The sequence below is a fragment of the Myotis myotis genome, unplaced genomic scaffold (genome assembly GCF_014108235.1).
Source record: "Myotis myotis isolate mMyoMyo1 unplaced genomic scaffold, mMyoMyo1.p scaffold_m19_p_12, whole genome shotgun sequence".
Lineage (NCBI taxonomy): Eukaryota > Metazoa > Chordata > Mammalia > Chiroptera > Vespertilionidae > Myotis > Myotis myotis.
The window spans coordinates 55,103,519-55,120,258 of NW_023416316.1; the positions used below are offsets into that span (position 1 = coordinate 55,103,519).

Genomic DNA, 16,740 nt, shown 5'->3' on the forward strand with positions numbered 1-16,740 from the left:
GCTTGGTAGCATCTGGTAGACGAAAGTCCATGCATTTAAAAAGAGAGAGAGAGAAAGAAAAAGGAAAACCACAACCACAATTAGCACCTTGTTGGAATTACTTCAAAGATCTCTTGCAACCACTGTTCTTTCACAAATCCTTCCCTGATTAAAGAAAAGTGAGCTGCCACTACCAGCACCCCCACCCTCGTTCCCAGGTCATGAATCACACAAAAGCATAACTTGTACATACAGCAAATACTTGGCATCAACCAATTTCCACGCACCTTTACTATACCTCACATGATCTCCTTGCTTTCTCACCCTTGCTACTATTCCCCCAGATTCCCTCATTTCAAGAACTGGACACTTTTTCGAGCAAACAGTGGTGATTTCAGGACTCCAAGGAATGCCATATGACCCTTTCATGACCTCCAGGTATGGGGTCCACCAGGCCTGTGTGGCAGCTGGTCTAGCTGTATCCAGGACTAATGCTGAGGACTCCGACAAACACTGGCCCTGTCCCCCGTTTCCCGTCTATGTGAAAGAGGCGTAATGAGGTGAGGAGGAAGAGAACACCTTAGGAAGAAGGAATATGGTTACTCTCTGCTGCCCCGCAGACAGATCAAAAAGAGTCTGAAAAGCCTCAGAATTCAAATACTTCCAGGAAAAAACTCTCAATTCCAGAGGTTGTCCATTTGATCTGATTTCACTTAAAGCTTTAGGGCTATCCAAGGGAAGAGATTCATTGCCAGAGGTGAGGCACTGGTGGTGTAACAACATGAAGCACTCAAGTCAAAGAGCTGGGATTCCACTCCCAACCACCATTTACCAGGGTGGAATCCTGAACATGTTATGAGGCTCTTTGGGCCCCAGATCCCTCATTTATAAATTAGAGGTAATAAAATTACCCACATCATAGAATTTGTAATGGATAACAAGTGAGATAAAAATAGAAAAGCCATGGTAGGCACTGATTTCATAAGTTCAGACTGGCCACTGGGGCCAATGATCACCCATACACTGCATTATACACACTGGATTCCAGACACTCAAATTATTTGTAAATCTGCATTTAGAGATTTTACCAGAACAAATGTTACCACACTCTTTTTAACCATTCAGAGCATGAAAAGACAGAAAATCATTTAATTATAATATATGCTTTCCTGTTGTGAACTGAGGAGTCGCATATGTCTGAACACTGTTTTATACCCACCCATCCACCTTCTTTAGAAAAAGGATGAAAGAGTGAGGGAGAAGAAAGTATGAGATCCCAGCTGGTGATAATACTTGGGTTTCATATTAAGTCATTACTATGAAAAAATATATATAATTTTAAGAGGATAATAACAAAATGTCCCCATTTGATGTACTTCTATTTTAAGAAACTCCTACATGTTGAGCAATTAATATTTCACCAGATTGAATTCATTTCAGTGATTATTGAGCAACTAGATTAGCCAGCACCGCACAAGGTGCTAAAAGACATGAAGACAAAAAAAAAAAAAAAAAGACATTGACTCCCTTTGTGTGGTTGGGGATAAAGATATTTCTAATTTTCTGAATCACTGGAGACTATCATTGAATACAAATTTCTGTTGCTTTTGTTGTTTTTTCTAAAGTATAATAAGCTGTACTTTTATATGATAGTGCACATGAAATTTTATATGGGGTAAATATGTTAATATGGACTTATATACATATTATATTAGATCTCATTTATCATGACTATAGCTCATGTATTTAAGCAACCAGACAAGCTTACTTGTCCTCACCCAGCTGTACCCTATACATGCCTGCCTAAGGCCTTTCTCAGGCAGCTCCCTTCTGAACGGAAGGCCCACTCTGTGCACCCTCCCCTCTCATGCTTCAGTGTCCAGCTCAACCACCATCCCCTCCACAGTCTGCTCCTCTACCTTCCACTCCCAACCCCTGGGCCAGCTACAACCAATTTCTTTACAACCCCTGGGCCAGCTACAACCAATTTCTTTCTTCTCTAGCCACCCAGAACCTAGTGTGTACTTATTCTACATCACTTTGGATGTTTGCGTTTTCCAAGATAACTGTTTTCAAGTCTTGTGTTTCTTGGTGGATCATTAGCTGGGTTATTTGAAGGAGTGGCTGGGTTTTTGCTCATCTCTGTAGCTCCCAAACAACTAGCTCGGCACTTCGATATACAGAAAGTACTAGATAAATGCTTACAGAACAAAATTTTAAAATGCAACTTACTGAGAGGGAATCACAAAAGAACACTTTAGTAATTTTATAACTGCAGACTTAGATGGCTCAAGATTGAAGGATGACTATATCGTTATTCCCGGAACTCATCTGCTGAAAGTTTTATTTAGGCTTGTGGGTAGAATGGGAAAGAGTAATGATTAGAGTCAGATTGTATTTCTGACTTTGTTGTGTAAAACTTTAGGCATTTAGTACCAAATAAATACCAAGGAACTAGAAGAGTTTAAAGAGTAAGAGTTCAAAACTAGTTGTTAAAAAGAAATCTGAGGAATACGTGAATAAGCAATGAACATTTCAGTATCTATAATAATAAAAGCATAATATGCTAATTAGGCCAGACAGCCAAACAACCTTCTGGACGTCCTTCCAGACAAAGACGGGGCTGTAAGGGCTGAGCCCATTACATGAATTTCATGCATCAGGCCGCTAGTATTTATATAAATTACATCATCTTAATACATAATAACATTTCACTATATACCTATCCATCTGAAGTTCATTTCTGTATTACTCCATGAGTAGTCAGGGCTCCATCTGCTTTCAGTCATGCCCATTAAGATGGAGTGGGGTGTGGACCTGTTAAGAGTTTCATAATGGAGGGAGGTGCTACCTCAAACTAATCCTACCAGTGGGAAGACAGTAAGGCACACAGACAAATACAATAACTATGCCATAGGCAAGGGAAGGCAATTCAGAATGTAGCAGGGTGTTCCCCACCCCCAATTTTCCAAGTTCTAAGGAATTTGAATCTACAAGGAAAATTGAATGAGTTACTTTACTAAAACTATGAAAGTCATTGAAAAGATGTCAGAACTGCTTTGGCACCCACTAGACAGAAATGCAACACCATGGACCCCACTGGCTTCCACTCCTGCATGGAACATAGGGAGAATCTGAGGATGAGCAGTGATGTCTACTGACAGTGACCTTATAAGATGGTGTGGGAGGGAGGGTAGCCTGGGCGACACACCTGAAGAGAGGGCTACCCCTGCCATGCATGTGTGTATGCAGCACAGCCTTTACCATTGATAGGCAATACCCAAGATGAGGCAGAGTAAAAAAAAGAAATAGTGGATGGCACTTGGATAACTAATAGTGCTTGCTCCCATGGCATAAGAAATAATACTTAAGGGCTCTGTCAAAATAAGTGGGGAGGATCATGCAGGGATCAGGAGCCCAGGGATAACACAGAGAGTGAGACTCAGCAAAGTGCAGGTTATTGCTAGAACCCCCGGGCTGGGAGGGCCTCCAGGAGCATGGTGCCCACGTGTCTCATAGACCACTGTGAATCTAAATAGCTGATGCACGGGCCAAGAGATCTTAAAGCGATTTGGAGACATTCATGTAGTAAATTCTCTTCGTCTACCAAACGAAATATGAGCATCTCTGAGGCAGAGCAGCTGTTTAATGGTTACTGAGCACTATTACACAACAGCTTAAGCCAGGAAGCAAAGAGCAACGCGGCATTTACAGGATGCTGTATTTACACCACATGTGTGCTTTTTAAAAACTGAAATTGGGTTGGAAATGAAGACCTCCGCAAACTGAAAACCCTCAAAGGCAATATCAAATTATATGATGTTACTTCTTTGTTCATTTTTCTCTAACAAAAGCAACAATAAATCACTACTCAGAAGTTAATATAGTGTTTAACCTCCTTTACAAACAATAACAGAGGGACACAATGGCATATCTAACTGTTAATATCTCAAATTATAATCAGCACCATTTGAATGTTAAACAACATTTACATAGAAAATCCAAAGGAAGACTGATAACGCTCATTTTTATAGTCTACAGTATTCTATTCTTGAAATTAAAAATAAATAAGCCACAGAAAGCTGTTATTAAATTCATGAAAGCTGTCTTCAAGTATTTGGAGGACTGGGAATGTAGATGGTGGATTAGATTTATTCCGCATAGTTCCAGCCACTGTTTCGTGGCCCCATAATGCAGAGTCGTCATCCAATTAGAAATGTCCCAGGAAGGAATGTGAAACTTTACAGAGGCAATAATAACCAACAAATGCCAAGTTACTGCGCTAAGATCTTCTAAAGTATTAATTTGGGTAATGCCTACAAGTTGTCATCTTGTTCCCATTTTACAGATGACAAAACTTGTGTCTACTAAAGTAGAGGGTTTCTGGCTAGAAAGACCCTCATTAGAATTAAGAATTATCCCTGAATAGGATATTGGATAAAAGCACTTCTGATTTTTTTTTTTTTAACATGGCTGTTTCCTATTGGTTTTCTTGCATTGCTGTGGAGAAAGAATGGGAGACTTAGGTATCTAGTCTTTATGATTCCAACTGTTCACTTCCTTCAACGGAGTGTAAAAGATGCCTAAATCCTTTGCTTTATGGATGCACAAGGGGACAAGATAAGAGTATTTCACACTAGCTCTTTGCCAATCTTTATACTTCAGCTACCACAACTAACCCTGGATGATTGTCTGGTAGCTGTGTTATAAGACATAGTTCTATCTTCCGTTTTTTCAACTTATCTGAACTGTCCATGATTAAGGGTGAAATTGTGACTGTGTAATAGACATGCTAATCATTGCAAAGATAATGATTCTTGGCACAGAGGCTGGGCGTCAGCCTATAGCCAAGGTTAACATTCTAGTATTGATTTAGAATTAGGTGTCCTTCCATATGAAATGTAAATCCATGATAGTGATGTAAGTGATCTGGTAGAGTCAGAAATTTTCTGAATTTAACACACACTGGTAGTACTATATTAATGTTATTTGTGTTTTCTAGTATTTTTTAACCAGTCCATTAAACTGATTCATATGTATGTAATTGTGTGTATGTGCGTTTTTATAAAATTGAGATCAAATATAAATTAATTTGTATCTTGCTTTTTACTAATTAAACATTATCTCTTCTCCTTTAGATTAAATAGATTATCTATCAGTAGCTGGATTTTATATCGGTCGGATGGCTCAGTTGGTTGGAGCATCGTCCCATACACCAAAAGGCTGTTGGTTCCATTTCCATTCAGGGCACATAACTAGGCTGCAGGTTTGATCCCTGGTCAGGGAGCTTATGGGAGGTAACTGACTGATGTTTCTCTCTCACATTGATGGTTCTCTCTCTCTCTCTTTCTCTCTCTCTCTCAAATCATTTTTTTAAAGCATGATTTTAATGCCTATATAATATTACATTGCATGGACATACGATACTTTACTTGACCATTCTATTGTTTGGCGTTTTAGGTTATTTCCCATTTAAAAAAAAAAAAAACACACACAAAACCTTATAAACAGCACTTCAATTAACATCCTTGAACACAGATCTTTGTCAGCAATTCTCTTAGACTGGAGTTCCCAGAAGTGGACTTATGGGGTCAAAGGACATAGACTCTTTTAAAGTCTTGGTAAAAACTGTCAAACTGCTTTTGATAAAGGTTTGTCCCAGTTCATACTCCCTCTGATGGATCATGAGCAGGTCCATGTCACCACCCTGCTGCCAGAACTACATAGCACTCATATTAGTAGTGATGTGTTTTTAATTGTGGCAAGTTGGTGGAGAAAATATAGCATTGTTATAATTTTCATTTATTTAATTATAATAAAGTTGAATATCTTTCAGACACATATGCATTATTTATTTGAACATACCATTCAAATATAGGTAAAATAGGAATTGTACTAGCAGGAATATTTTGTTACTAATATTGATTAAATTATTTCTAGAGTTTCACACCAATGATAATGTTGGCTATTAATTGATGTCTAATTTTTTTCTCATCATTTGGTATATTCACTTATTCCCACTTTTCTCAAGTTTTAAACATATTTTCTGATCAGAATGATTATTGAATATTACTAAATGCTTTTTTGACCATAGTAGAGATTCCCTATTTTTTCCTTACAGCATTTATTATTGTTGTATATTACTAAATTCCCAGAATAAATTATCTTTGCTTGTCCATGGAGGAAAACTCTTAATTTACTGTCGGATTGGTTTGCTAACAGTTTCTTCCTACTTCTCTATATGTAGTTAGGATAACTTTGTGGGAATTTTTGTATTTTATTTGTCAGGTTTTCATACCAGGATTAAATGCATATTTCATAAAATGGTTAGGATAAGAGTCATTTTTTCTGAAAAAGAAAAAGTTCTTGAAAGTTTAGGGAGCGGATCACTGGCAAAATCATTTTCCTAGAATCTGTTTCAGAGAAGCTTCTTTGATACCTTTGAGTCTTTCATGAAATTTATTCTGTTCATGTTTTTTGGTCTTAAGACAATTTTATTATATATTTTCCAAGAATATTTATCAATTTGCTCCAATTTTTTAGTTTACTAGCACAATATTTTATCATTTATAATTTGGCTATATTTATTATTTTTAATTTTATAGTTATATTATAATGTAATACTATAATTAATATAAGTAAATTAAATTATGTTAAACTATACTAAAAAAAATCAGCTCTACCATTTACTCTGTAAACCTAAGGCTAATTAGGCAACTTTCCTACACCTCACATTTCTCTTCTCTAAAATATAGATGATAACCATAATACCTATAAGTCAATACGAAAACTGTATAGTAATAATAAAAATAGTATTTAAAGAGAGGGAAAGGAAGGTAGAACTTCCAAATTAACAGAAAGAATAAAACACAATGAATAGGAACTTAATTAAGACAGCAAAAATAAGAACATAAGATGTAAAAATAAATAATAAATATAAAGGAAAATAGAAAGTACAAAATCAAGTATATCAATGATTACAATAAATGTAAGTGGACTGAGGAATCCCGTAAAGAGCATTAGATCAGCTCAAGCAAATAAAATCCAGCTATTTTCAAGGACCATAGACAAACACATAACAAGAATAAAGTGCTGAAAACAAACTGGTAGGCAAAGAGAAATCAGGCAAATTCAAACAAAAACAGTGTTAATTCGCAAAGATTAGGATGGAATTTAAGATGCATTACAATAAGCAGGAGAGAAAACATTACGAGTGAATAAGTGGCACAATTAATGAAGAAAAGAAATCACCAACCCTACATGCATGTGGAAAAGTGCATAAAACAAAACCTATTCAAATACAAGAAAGTTGAAGAAATACAAATACACAGAGAGAATTTTGAATGCATCTCTTTTACAACTGAGCATGACTATTAGATAAAGACCAACTTCATGTCATTCAAAATACATATTCTGTTTTATTTCCATGGAAACTTTATAAAAATAAAATAATCATATTGGCACATTAATGAGATCACCACAGACTTATGAATACTTATAATGAATACATCACAGGGATATCACCCAAGCAAAATGCTAGCTACAGAGATTAGAGACAATTATTTAAAAATCTAGGTGTTCCAGTTAAAGGGACAGAATGCAATTTTTTTAAGTAGTAATGCAATAAGATTCAGAGCCAACTATTTTCTTTTTTCCCCAAGATGAAACTATTTTTCTTTCAATTTGAATTTCAGTTGACATTCAACATAGTTGTATGAGTTTCATGTGTACAGCAGTGATTAGAATTTATATACCTTACAAAGTGATGGCCCCAATAATTCTAGTATCCACCTGGACCATACATAGTTATTAACTATCATTGACTTGGCTCTATTTTACATCCCCATGACTATTTTGTATCAATGTATACTTCTTAATCTCATTACCCTTTCCAGCATCAACTGTCTTAGTTTTTTAATATATATTTTATTGATTTCAGAGAGGAAGAGAGAGGGACAGAGACAGAAACATCAATGATGAGAGAGAATCATTGATTGACTGCCTCCTGCATGCCACCCACTGGGGATCGCGCCTGCAACTCAGACATGTATCCTGACCGGGAATCTAACCTCCTGGTTCACAGGTCAATGCTCAACCATTGAACCACACCAGCCGGGCGCCAACTATCTTCTTTTTAAAATATTTTGTCTTTCTCATTTAAGAGTAACCCCATCAGTGGCCTTTCTTCATCCGTCTGCCTTTCTACATACTCTCCCAAAACCCATAGATACGCCCTTCTTCACCCGCTGATGCTACGTAAGGTAATGTAATCACATGGGTTATTCTGGACATCAACTGTAACATATCAAGTATAAAATGGCCCAATGCTTCAGATCCTGATGGAGATGGTCATTTTATAATCTTCGCTCATTGCTTAGACAGTAGCTCAACTCAGAAAATGAATATAAATCAAAATACCAAATTTTGCAACTAAAATTCCAATTCATTTTTTCTTTATTTTATTTCTTACATCACCATTTAGCCCCTCTATGCCCTCTTCCACCTCCACCCACGCGCCCTTCCCACCCACCATCATCATACTGTTGTCCATGACCATGAGTTCTCTCTCTCTCTCTTTTTTTTTTCTTTTTTGCGCAATCTCTCCACCAACCCCCAAACCTCTACTTCCCTAACCAGAGCTGCCTGCCTGCTCTCTATCTATGAGTCTGTCTCTATTTTGCTTGGTAGTTCAGTTTGTTGATTAAATTCCACATATGAGTGAAATCATATGGTACTTGCCTTTCTCTGACTGGCTTATTTCACTCAGCATAATGCTCTCCAGGTCCATCCATGTCCACTTCATTTTTTAAAAGCGCCACAACATAAACAATGGAGACAGAATCTTACATCACGTCACTTGTCATCCGAACCCACCCGTGGCCTCTGCACCTCACCAGAGTAAAGCACCTCACCAAGACAAAGGGCGCTCACAGAAACACATAGGCACACTCACACCCTCTCCATGTGACCTCTAGGTACCAGCCTCTGCCTAGATCCCCAGAGGTCTCTAACCCCCAGGTTAAAAACTCCAAATCTCTATCCTAGCCTGGAGTTCCAGATGGCTCATTAGGCACTGAACGAACAAAAACCTACAGCTTAACTGAGATATAACCTAAATACCCTTTTCCAGTGTACACTTCAGGTTTTAGTATATTCAGAACGCTGTACAACCATCACTAATATGGATCCCTGAACATGTTCATCACCTTCAAAAGAAACCCTGTGCCCGTGAACAGTCACGTGCCCACTCCCCCCACACCACCGCCACCCCCATGTCCCCTGGTCCCCGGCAACCACTAATCTACTTTTTATGTTTACAGTTTTTTCCTGTTCCAGACATTTCATGTAAATGGAAACATATAATATATGAAAGAATACATCATGCCTGTTTGTCTCATGTCATTAGCAAGTGCACGAACCTGAAAGTCAAGTGGTTTTCTTACTCCTGAATGCCATGGAGACATGGATATGCTCAAGGTATGAGGGTGGGCATCAAGACTTAGAAATATCTCAGTGAAAACAGGAGTCTGCCCTGGTTGTGTTTTATAAAATGAAATGAAAGCGTGCAAGGTCCCTGACGAGCAGAATACAAGTCAAAAGACCCAAAAGGGTTTGTAACAACTTTGAAAACCAAAACCTGATTTTTTTTTCCTTAAATTCTTCTTCCATCAATGACATTATTATACAAATGCCAACAAGAGTCAAATTACCCCACAAAGGTAATTGCTTTCAATTACTTGATATCTTGATACTCTTATAATTACAGAAAAAGAAAGAAGAAATGAGACTTGAGTAGAGTTGCCTAATAACTTTAAATCACATTCAATAATCCTATGAGATAGAAACATTAAAACTCAGGTAGTTAGATATCTAGGTAAATATCTCGATAGATGATGATAGATAGATAGATAGATAGATAGATAGATAGATGATAGATAGATTTTTTAAGTATTTTATTCCACTTGCAAAATATTGCTATAGAAATGACCACTCCTTCTCAGCATGCAAGTGAAGGTCCCCTGGGTGCCTTTTCACAGGACAACACACCCAGCAAGCTTAGCGTCTGCAAAGTTCAGTGATTTTAACGAGCCTGGAACAGTCCACTCTTATCTGTGATACAGAACAATCCCAGCTTTCCAGCTGTGAGGAGGAAAACGCTTTGCATTATTAAATTGTAGCCATATGCTGCAAACGCAGGCCTTGCGAAGAGGGAGAGGGAAAAGAATTTAAATTGAGAGGAAACTTCAGATGCAGGCGGTCACTGTGAAAAGAACCCAAGGTGCTTGAGTGAAAGAGCAACGACAAAAACTCGGCGGAGCAGTGGATACAGTCACGGCCGTGACCCAGGGTGGTTATGACTGAGGCCTCTTTGCACAGGGGGCCTCTAACCTTCCCCGGGAGGAATGTGGACATTCCACAAAGAAAGAAAAATACGTTAGTGCGGCGTCTTTTAAAATGTAACAAATTGCAAACTATTGAAGTGCAAGGTCTCTTGAAAGTTTTCTGGAACGAGGTGCAGTATAAATTAGGTGCCTCCATCAATGTATTAAAATTTCACCTGAACTCTCTGTTACCTATGACATCATTTCAGAGACCACAAGACCCTGCCATACAGTTATAAAGGTAGGGAAAACAAAAGCTGCAAAAAACCGACGATAGCCCGAGAGCGAGTCCTTTGTCTCTCAGCTTTGAGAAAGGGGAGCATTGACCGTGTTTCAATTACATTTGTGACTGTGTGACGAGTGGGTCCCTGAGCTACATAAATACAAGGCACATGCACCTGGAGAAAGTGGGAGCAGAGAACAAGATGGCGCTACCGAGCTCTAGCAAGGACAGCCACGTGGTGCAGTGCAAGCCTCACCTTCATCAGGGCCCTGACGCCACAGCCTCGAAATCTCTCAGCTGATCTCCCTCCCCGAGCTCATCCCCGCTGAGGCAAAGGTCACTCGAGATTCGCCTCCATTATCTCCTCACCCTTCACCCACTGCCCCTTGTCCCAGAAGCTGGAGCTGTCACAACTGCCCCCAGGGACTCAACAGGGCACCTCTGTGTCAGGAGACCCAGACTCTGGTTCTGCTGAAAAATCTCAACAGAAAGACTTCTCATTTCTTTCTCTCTCGTGGCAGTGCATACCCATTAACACCCGGCTGCTCACAGCCAAGGCCCAACTCTTCTCACTCTATCGCAAGGCAATGCACCTAGGTGGGTAGGGGGCAAGGAAAAATAACAATGATGTAGTGGGATTTCTTCTGACTTAAGGTTTGGACCCATGCAAAAAATGAGTTTTCACCTACAGCTGCCAATAACTAATTGAGACCTTGGGCAAATCACTTAACCTCTTTGCTCTGTTTTCGTAAGTAAAGTGGAGACGTTGGGCTAGCAATGTCTGAGTACTGACATCCTGTTTTCGTGATTAATGTTTCTGAGAGTGTAGAGCAGAAAAAAAAAAGATATTGGATTATAGTAATAAACTACTCGTTTAAAAAATTCAGCTGTCTACTTAGGGGGAGAGATGTGTAAGCAGAGGTTTACGATACAAAACACCAATCATAGCAGAGACAGAGTTGTCCAACCCTGCTTAGGGTGATCTGATAAGATGGAATGTAATAGTTTGGAGAGCAAGGATGAACATGGTTTGAAGGGTGGATTTGGCAGTCCTGGCAAAGGAGACAGCATATCACTTGGGAGAAAGGAAAAGGAAGAAAACCGGGTATGTATAATTGGTGTCTGAGCAGCATTTCAAGACACGACAAAGTATCTATATATATATAAAACCCTAGTACGCAAATAGACCGAACTGCGGAACAACCGAACAACCAACCAGTCACTATGATGTGCGCTGACACCAGAGTGCACGGACGGAACATGGCGGGCGTCGACAGCAGGCGGCAGAGTGTGGAACATGGCAGGCATCGGCCATGGTGGGATGGTGGAGCAGTTGAGCGAGGGCACCAGACCAAGGCGAGGCACCGGTTGCTGTCATTGGGGAGAGCCTCTGGTGGTTACTGAAAATTCTTTGTTCCCGTGTGCTGCAATCTTGCCGGCCATCTGCACCTGCTGCTGGAGCTAGCCCTGCTTGCACCCACTGCTGGTGCCAGAGCCACTACTCAGCGCTATCAGTGGGTGCAAGTGGTGGCCCAGCCCTGATCGTCCCTCAGGGCTTATCCATCTCCCCCTGCTCCAGAGGGGCGATCGGAGCTGGCAGCTAACTCTCGCACCCACTGCTGGTGACGGCCCCACTCAAACCCACAGCCGGCACTGGAGCTGCCACTCACACCTGCTACCAGCGCCAGTCCTGATCACTCGGTGCCATCAGTGGGTGAGAGCAGCGGCTGCTGGCCCTGATTGGCCCTGAGGGCTTCTCCACCTCCCCCTGCTCCTGAGGGCAACAGCCACCACTTGCACCTCCTGATGCCGCCGGCCCCAATCACTCCACGTTGTCAATGGGTGCGAGTAGGGCTGGCGTCAGCGCATGGGAGTGGCGGCGGGGGGAGCAGGGCTGCTGGCAGACAGGGGACCAGGGGCCACAGCAGGAGGGGCTGGGCAAGATCATAGAGGATGGGCAGAGACCTGCCCCTGTGCCCACCACAGCCTCGCAGCCCATAGTTCCTTTCAAGGTGCACGAATTCATGCACTGGATTTCTAGTATGAGTATATAAGGAATGAGCACCCAGAGCTTTTAGGAAATCAGATTTGTTTTTTTTCTGAAGTGTACTCATTTATAGCATCTGAGAAATGAAGAGTGAGGAAAGAATAGAAACAATCTTAAGGTTTTTGCACAATTTCAGGCAAGAAATAAAGTGTCTAGAACCCAAATAAGGGTAATGAGGCTGAGAAGTGGGAGTGGATTCTAAAGACTTTAAAAGGAGGCGATGAGTATGTGGATGAGAAAGAGAGTTCTTTAGAAGGAACTCATGAGCTACGCTAACCAAGGGTAGCCTCCACGGTAGATTCTGGTAGCCCCAAGATATCTTGCATAGAGAAAAACTGAAATTTGATAGAAAATAAAATGAGTAGAATTTTGGAAATGTTAGTGAGTCACAGCATGAGTTGCTGTGGAACATATAGGGAAACATGCACAGTCAGTCACTGAGCACTTTGTCTGGACACAAAAGAGAGGTCTGTTCCAAAGGCACGTATTTAAGAATAACAAGAAGTGATTGTAACTTAGTTTCAGATCTTATATTCAAGTCTTTCCTTTGGTCCATTTTGAATTAATTTTTGTCCATGGAGACAAACTATAATCTAGTTTTATTCTTTTGCACGTGGCTTTCCAATTTTCCCAGCACCATTTATTGAAGAGCTTTCTTTTCTCCATTGTGTGTTTTGGCTCCTTTGTCAAAAGTTATTTGCTCATATATATGTAGTTTTATTTCTGGGTGCTCAATTCTGTTTTATTGGTCTGTGTGGCTGTTTTTCTGCCAGTACCATACTGTTTTGATTATCGTAGCTCTGTAGTATAATTTGAAGTCAGATAGTGTGATCCTCCAGCTTCATTCCTTTTTTCTCAGGATTGCTTTGGCTATTCAGGGTCTAAACTTATGGGCCTTGGTCACAGAGAATATTTTATGAACTTGACCCCAAAGGCAAGGGAAGTAAAGGCAAAAATAAATGAATGGGACTATATCCACCTAAAAAGCTTCTGCACTGCAAAAGAAACTGACAACAAAACAAAAAGGCAAACAACCGAATGGGAGACGGTATTTGCAAAAAACATCTCCAACCAGGAGTTAATGTCCAAAATACATAAAGAACTCATACAACCCAACACAAAACAAACAATCCAATTAAAAAGTGGGCAGAGGACCTGAGCACACTTCGCCTAGGAAAACATACAAAGCACCAACGAATATATGAAAAGATGCTGGACTTCACTAGCTATTAGGGAAATGCAAATCAAAACTACACTGAGATACCACCTCACACCTGCTAGACTGGCTATTACCAACAAGACAGGTAATAACAAGTGTTGGAAAAGTTAGAGAAAAGGAACCCTCATTCACTGTTGGTGGGGATATAAACTGGTACAGCCACTATGGATAACAGTATGGCAATTCCTCAAAAAGTTAAAAGTAGAGTTACCATATGGCCCAGCAATCCCTCTTCTGGGTGTCTACCCCCCCCCCCAATTAAAAACATTTATTCACAAAGATATATGTGCCCCTATGTTCATTGCAGCATAATTCATGGTGGCCAAGACATGGAGACAACCCAAGTGTCCTTTAATAGTTGACTGGATAAAAAAAATATATGGTACATATATACTACTCAACCATAGGGAAAGATGAAATATTTCCATTGCAACATATGGATAAACCTGGAGAATATTATGCTAAGTGAAATAAGTCAGTCATAAAAAAACTAAGAACCACTCTAACCGGTTTGGCTCAGTGGATAGAGTGTCGGCCTGCAGACTCAAAGGGTCCCAGGCTCAATTCCGGTCAAGGGCATGTACCTTGGTTGCGGGCACATACCCAGTAGGGAGTGTGCAGGAGGCAGCTGATCGATGTTTCTCTCTCATCAATGTTTCTAACTCTCTATCCCTCTCTCTTCCTCTCTGTAAAAAAACCAATAAAATATATATTTTTAAAAAACTAAGAACCATATGACTTCACTCATATGTGGGATGACATATAACTGAAACTCAGACACAGACAACAGTATGGTGGTTGACAGAAGGAAGAGGGTGGGAGCTAGGAAAGGGTAAAGGGGGCCAAGTATATGGTGATGGAAGACGATCTGACTTTGGGTGGTGGGCACATGATGCAATATGCAGATCAATGTATCATACAAATGTACACTTGAAACCTATATGATCTTATTAGCCAATGTAACCAAAATCAACTTAATAAAAAGAAGAGTCATGAGGGGAAAAAAACCCACAAAGGTTCCTGGATTATCAGAAAGGGGTCCCATTTTCAAAAGCATAGGCAGCAAAAGAAAAACTAAACAGGTGAGACTATATTGAACTAACAAGTACCTGCACAGCAAAGGAAACAATCAACAGGCGACCTATGGGAGGGCAGACAATGGCTGCACACTGTCCGTCTAACACGGGGTTAATCTCCTACAAGAAACTCCTACAAGTTAATAGCAAATGATTGAAAAAAATAAGTAATAACCTGACTTAAAATGGGTGAAGGACTCAGATTTTCTCCAAAGAAGATATACCAATGGCCAGAAAGCATATTTTAAAAGGCTCAATGTGACTAATCATCAGCAAATGCAAATCAAAATCCCAATGAGATATCATCTCCCTTCTGTCAGGATGACTATGATCAAAAAACAAAGGCAACCAGCATTGTGGAAGATGTGGAGAAACTGGATTCCTCGCACCCTGTTGGTGTGAATGCAAAGTGGTGTCACCACTATGGAAAAGAGTATGCAAGTTCCTTGAAAAAAAAAAACTGAAAATAGAACGACCATGTGATCCAGCAATCCCACTTCTAGATATTTATCCAAAAGAGTTGAAATCATGATCTCAAAGAGATATCTGAATTCCCATGATCACTGCAGCACTATTCATAATAGCCAAGATGTGGAAACAAACTAAATATCCACCAACAGATGAATGGGTGAAGAACAGGTGGTGGTATATACATATAGTAGAATACTACTTCACCTTTATAAAAAAAGGAAAGGTTGCAATATGCAACAACATGGATAAGCCTTAAGGATATTGTGCTAAGTGAAATAAACCAGTCATAGAAAGACAAATACTGCATGATTCCACTAAAATTTGGTATCTAAAATAGTCAGTATCATAGAATCAGAAAGTGAAATGTTGGCCACCAGGGGAATTAGTAATCGGCACACATAAATTTTCAATTGTACAAGATTGATAGCTCTAGAGATCTGCTGTACAGCCTTGTAACTATAGTCAGCAATAATGTATTATATACTTTAAAATTTGTTAACAGGGTAGATCTCATGTTAAGTGTTCTTACCACAATAAAATAACATTCTTTTTAAAGTAAGGAAGAATTTTTAAGTAAAGCATGGTCAATAAAATCAAATTAATGCTCAAGAATATGGAAGCAGGAATAGAATGCAAAGGAACTACTGGACTCCAATGGCAAAATGTTATGAATGCAATGAGAATAATTTCAGTGAGGACAGAAGCTCAGTTGCAGAAGAAGTCAAGAAAATATTTTAGAGTCTTTAATGTCATGTCATGGGGGGAAAAAAGAGAGGGAGAGAGAAAGAAAGATGGGACATTTGAATAAAGGGAGTTATCTGAATGAGGGACAAAGATGCATTTTTAAAAGTAAGAAATAAGTTGCTAGGATGAAGTAAATAGAATAAGGAAGAAATATGGAGAGGGCCAGGAAAAGGAAGGGCCAGAGAAAAATTTCAATGGAGACAGAAAAGTTGGTGGCTTCAGAAAGTAGAAACACCAGGAAAAGGCAAGTGGGAAAATATTTATACGATGTTAATACAAGGGACCCAGAGATAAAGTTTGCCAGGGGAAAAGCAATCTGTAATAATACATTTGTACTATTGCTCATATCACTATTAAAAACTGTAACAAACTTTCATTCTACATTTCCTCAGATGTCAAAAGGCTTAGAACAAAACTGAGGATCTAAAAATTATAATTCTATTTCACCATGAGACTTGAGGACATCTGCTTCTTTTGCTTCTTTTATATAATCTCCAACCTAATCTAATGCCTTTTATCTTGATTTGTAACATTGTTTATGCCATTTTATGTCTTTATGGGACGGCAGTGTAAAAATCTAATATACTTCTATTTGGTTC

The 16,740-nt window shown here is 39.5% G+C and overlaps 1 protein-coding gene across 15 annotated transcripts in view; it reads right to left on the reverse strand.

Annotated features, from left to right (window-relative positions):
• Positions 1 to 16,740, reverse strand: part of NFIB (nuclear factor I B) — a 226,534-nt gene that overhangs the window by 72,177 nt on the left and 137,617 nt on the right. The gene's annotated exons all lie outside the window — the stretch shown is intronic.